Raw genomic sequence first — 6,000 nt, forward strand, 5'->3', positions numbered from 1 at the left:
GATACACCAGACAAAGGGATGATTCATATCCTGGGATGAGGGAGAGTGTGAGATTTCTTCATGCAATCAGGGTGATGTGCATCTAAAAACTTATCAAGCTTTTATTTATAGAATCTTCTATTTAATAATTTTGGATCACAGTTGACAAACAGTAACTGAAAGTATGGGAAAAATGACTAAGGAGGGATTACAGTGCATAATAGTTATTAAAATTAGACATACATGCTGGTCAATTGGACAATCCTAATGAAAGGAATGATTTTCAGAATAAATATTAATTATTGGAGTTTCCTTGAGATGAAATTGTATCTTCAATAGAACAGTAATCATGGAAGAAAATAGACCTAAATTATTGGCAGTGGTTTTGGTAAGATCTAAGAGGGAAATAAATAAGGAGCTGTGGTAGGGCATACAGAGCAAGTGACCTATATAAGCTTAGTGGTCAGGGAAGTTGCCTTTAAATTTATCTTTCATCCAGTATTTTATTATGTTGAATGTTTTCAAATTTGTAAAATGGACATAGGAAATGTTTTAAGAATATCCCATTTGATAAGAGATTTGGGGAAAATGACACAAAATATATTAAAATTTCTTGAATAGTAGGACTTAATAGTTTTAGGTAGGAAATGTTGATAATAAAAACATGAGTGACTTATTTATTTTTGATCTTTTGCATTTACCTTCATACTACTAGAAATATTATATGATCAGAAAATGGTAGCGTAAATTAATTTTTAAAATAAAAATTTCCTACAAAAATGGAAGTATCCAAAAAGAAATAAAACAAACATCTGTAAAACCTGTAATTGTAAAAACCATCCAAGTCTTTTCATTTTTAATTCAATTTTTCTTTTATTAAATGAGTTCAAACTTGCTAGGACACAAGTTATTTTTTCTGAAAAAAAAAATTAGAGGAACCCATTGGCAAATATCAGGAGATATCAAGAATATTGAGCTTTGCTGAGGCCCCTACTCCTGGAAAGGAGCAAAGGTAAAGAAAACCCCATATTTTTTGAGTTCCTAGAAATGCCAGTTGCAGAGAGAGACTTGACTTTGCTATTGTCCGGATATGACCCAACTCTACCCTACCTAGAACCTCAGGCAAGACCCAATTCCATCCTGCTTCATGATTCTCAAAATTAGCTGATGATCACATTGCTTACCTGCTACTATAAAACTTAGGTCCCCTCATTTTCTCTGATATGCTCCTCAGTAATGAAGGTTTTCTCAGATGCGGTGCATGAGCAGGATTGTCTCTGCACGTGACCAGTGCCTTTCCCTTATGGTTTTGGCACCATGCTTGCAATGGATCCTGTTCTCTCCACAGATTCACAGTGCTAATAGCCTTTGTGCCCTGTCCCTTCCTGACTGGGGCTCTGGGAGCCCTGGATGAGTCCAGCCCTAATCCTACTTTGCAGACTCTTGTCTGATATTGGCATAGAATGGAATTGATTTGGATTAGGTAGGGTACTCACTTGGTTGTGTTTCCTTTGGATTCATCCCCTGACCTCAGGATCCTCTGGATGGATGAACGGCTGTAGAGCTCTTGTGTCGGGTGGAAGGTGGCAGAGGACCTGGTTTGTCAGACTTCTGTGCTTCTCTGTTCATCCATTTTGCCTCAGTTGGATTCAGAATCTCATGCCAACTAGACAGTGAATGGTAGGTCTGGTAAATTCTGTACTTCTGTCCTTACTCTTGATTCAGGCTGTAATTTCAGAATTGAAGCTTAAACATGTTTGAATGTTTATATGCGTGTAAGTCAGAACGACCCTTCTTCTCATTGTGTGTGTGTGTGATATTTTTTTGCCTCTGGATGTCATTATCATGGAGGGTTATAAAATCTTCTTCTTCAACAAAAATATGTGTATAGGTTTAAAGATAAATGAAGATAAATAAACTGAATATTCCTAAAAAATTCCAGAAAACAAGAAAATTGAACTCATATTTTCAATATGGTAAAAATTTCTCATACAATTGTGTCAAAAACATTTTAAAAATTCATTGGAACCAAATTTAGGAATATCTTTGGTAAACAAAATTAGTTTGACATTTTTGAGTAATACAAACAAAGTTTTTGTGGTATAATAGCTTTAAATATTAAATGTAACACAGTATATAACTTTTATTCCACATAGGTATTCTTTTCTAAAACTTAAACAGGTTGGCTGGTTGAATAAGCTAGCATTAATTCTTTCAAATGTTTGCAATTATTAAAAATATGTTAATTTGTGTTTAATTAAATTGAATTCTTAATCTGACAAACTCTATTTCTGCAACAATTTTGTCATTTGGAAGACAGTTTAAACATTGTTCCCAAGACCCTGTGAGACAAGCTGGTCATCTCTGTTTGTCTGACTCAATCAACTCCCAAATATTTCTTTGTAAAACTTTTAAGATATTCATCAAATGAACATTGTCACCATTGCAATAGACTGAATAAAATAATCTCTTTAAATGTCTAGTGCATTTGATATTTCACAGTGTTAACTTATGTACTTGACACATGGACTCTTTAACAAAATAAATAAATTTTACTCTTAATTCTTTCTGACTGGGTAAACTAATTGTTATGTATTGCCGTCAAAAGAACTTGACTTTTTCTTTTCAGTTCAAGTTAAACAGAATAAAAGTCTCTGTGCTTGAAATTCCCCTGTAAAAGAAAAAATAATTTCCTATTAAGGATATGAATTTCCCATTGGAAAAGATCACTGTATTAATACCCTCTAAGGTAATCCTTTTAGTTATTATTGTTTTATTTGAGCTCTGAGGATCTCTTTATAATTCATCTGAACTACTTGACATCTGTCATCCAGGCTTCAATGCTTATTTACTGCAATCTGTCCTAAATAGGATCCACTAAATCTGAATTTAAAAATCTATTATGCTCCATTAGTACATTTATCACCAGGACAGGAAAGGTACAAACTCTGCAGGTGGGAGGAACTGGCCTGAAGTTTCCTTGACAGAGCCCATGGGTGATAGCTGGACCTTTCCAGCATGTCTCAGTCTTCCCAGGAAGGACCAAAGAGAAACCCACAGTGTTGCTCTTCTCACGTTGGTCTTAAACTGGGGTGACTCTGGGGCCTTTGAGTTGGTCCATATATAGTTTGGGGTTGGTCCATATATAGTTTACCAATTAAATAGATTGAATATTTTGCATATAATTTTAATTAGCTAATTAATGAATTAATGTGGGTACTAGGGATTGAACCCAACAGTGCTTTACCACTGAGCTACAACCCAAGTCTTTTCATTTTTTATTTTGAGACAGGGTCTTCTAAGTTGAAGAGGCTGATCTTGAATTTGTGATTCTCCTGCCTCAGATTCCCAAGTCCCAATGATTACAGGTGTTTGCCCCCATGCCTAATTATAATTTTTATTTTTAAAAGCATGTAAATTAAATTAACTAAAAGTCAAACTAAAAGATTTACTTGTAAACGTCATTTGCCCTGTTACCTCCTTCTAAATAGTCCCCATTCTCCATCACTTTTTTTTGCGGATGGTTTTTATATTCTTTGCATACATATAAATTACCTGATATTTTCCTTCATGTTCATAAATAAATACATTTTAATATTTTTGTGAATGGCAATAATAAGATTTAAAGAGGCTTTATGACTCAACTTGCCGCAGTCTCTGGCTGGGCACAAATCACGAGTCTCCACACAGCTTGTAGATTCAAACAGCAATTCTTTATTCCCGAACTCACACCGGCCGTCTACAAACACATTCTAGGGGAATCCACGTTCTCTGCTCAAATCCACTCCGCATGGGCTTCTGTCTCCCAAAATATACTGTCTGACCCTAAGCACTCAAGAGGAACTCAGCAGCAGGATACGCCCTATTCTAAAGGGGGAACACCCTAATCTCCTATTATGCTAAACTGCCCTATTCTAAAGGGGGAACACCCTAATCTCCTATTATGCTAAACTGCCCTATTCTAAAGGGGGAACACCCTAATCTTCTATTATGCTAAACCACCCTATTCTAAAGGGGGAACACCCTAAACACGGATCCTGCCCTGGTCCTTGAGCAAGGTCACCTTTCAGAAGTCCTTCCACTAGACAGCATGGGAGTAAGCTGGCAAGGAATTTGTCATACCTACTTGGCTGATGGCTCCCAGCATCAACTAAAAATAGAGTCATCCTGTTTGGGGTCCTTCAAAATAAAGCTAATTCAAAGAAACACAGCGCAGAAAGAGAGTCTTTGTCAAAGTCAGAACCTTACTGGGATGGGAAAGAACTTCCTTTTTTCCAAATATATTACATAGAAAAATATCTTTTTCTTTCAGTTTATTACTCTGAGGCCTCTTATAGTCCAATGTCCACAAGAAAGCCTGGAACTTTAGTCTTCATAGAGTGGACCTCGCCAGTCTTCCTAGACTTGACTCCCTCCCTGGCCCCGGGTGGAGCTGGGTCTCAGGATCCTGTGAATATATACATGGGGAGGGAAGGAGGAGAGGAGAGAATCCAGGCAAGGAAGAGGCCGCTGCAGAGTGACTTTCCTCTGGAGGCCCAGGGAGGAAGTCCAGAATGTGTTAACCTACTAACTTTGGACTGTGTCCTTAATTAGTTGGTGATAGAATAAACTGTTTTGTTAAGACCTGTTTCTGAGTGTCCCATGGAGGCTGTCACACTTACACCCACGTGGAAGGCATTACCAACCCCCCAGATGCACTGTATTCCCCAATCCTTTTCCTTTGTCCTCAGCGGGTTTTCACCTTAACCCCTTTGTACCTCCCTGAATTTCCTCACCTGCTTTGAAGTACTTATCTCTGGATCTCAGAGCCCTTACTGGCCTGAAAATGAGAGTAATTATCTAAATTCCAAGCCCCAGAAGTCAACTCTCTGACCATAGCAATTGGTGAGCTGCTGGGGTCAGTGGCTGCCTGTGGTTGGAGGAATGGATTGTGCATGGGAATTTGGGTATCTTCCCAGAACCATGACCCACTCTGGAAGTTTTGTCCCAAATTCAAGGAAGTGGTGATTATCCCATTCTGTCCATGAATAAGAATCTTTATCTACAGAAAGTTTATGTAGCAATTAGCCTGGGACACTACAATGATAGAAGGCAGAAGAAGTGAAAGAAATTCTCATAGAGATGAGTACTACGTTTAGACTCTCAGAGAAACACAGTGGGAAAGTCAGAGAAGGAAATACTTAAATACTAAATAGCAGAGAGGTTAACTGAAACTTTATGTTATTATAAATCAGAAGAATGAAAATTAAGGCTCTCAGATACATATATTGTGCAGTATAACTTAAAAGTCTCATTCTTCCTCACTAAAAATTCTAGTTTTAGAATTCTTAAGTTCTTAAGAAGTTATCCAAGCAGGACAAAAATTACTTGCCCTAGCCCCTTGGTATTTGATAAATTGATGGGAATCTAAATATCTAAATATTAACAGGAACGACTATCATAAGATATAATTTCAGAGACCCCTTCAATTCTAGGTGGGCCCTATGTTTTAAAAGATTACATTGTGGATCACTCATTTGCTTAAAAAAGTATGATTTAGAAGTTACACTTACTTGATTCATAGCAGATGACTCAAAGGCACTGAGTTAAAAAGCATGAAAAGGAAGAAAATAGATAAATGTCCAGTCAGAGATGACATTTGAGGATGGCAGAAACTTGAAATTGTCATGTATTGATGGGAAAGTGGATAAATAACTGAAGAATGACATGAAGAAGTAAGCAGTATTTGCATCAAATGCAATACAATGTGAACAACATTCATATAAAAATTCCTAAGCTAGTGGCACAGTGTGCAATATCATACAGTTAAGACAAAAAACCCACATTTTTAAAAATTTTTAAACATTCAATAACTTGAGACAAAAATGAAAAAGAAAATAATTAGGAGTCTAAGATTCAAGATCATTCTGACCTTGAGAGGGATGTGTGTTGAGGAATATGAGAGGTGCACCCATATTGCTGGAGGTGGGTTACTGTTTTTTTTTTTTTTTAGAACCTCTTTCTCCCTGTTGAGGTGACCTT

The sequence above is a fragment of the Callospermophilus lateralis genome, chromosome 8 (genome assembly GCF_048772815.1).
Source record: "Callospermophilus lateralis isolate mCalLat2 chromosome 8, mCalLat2.hap1, whole genome shotgun sequence".
Taxonomy (NCBI): Eukaryota; Metazoa; Chordata; class Mammalia; order Rodentia; family Sciuridae; genus Callospermophilus; species Callospermophilus lateralis.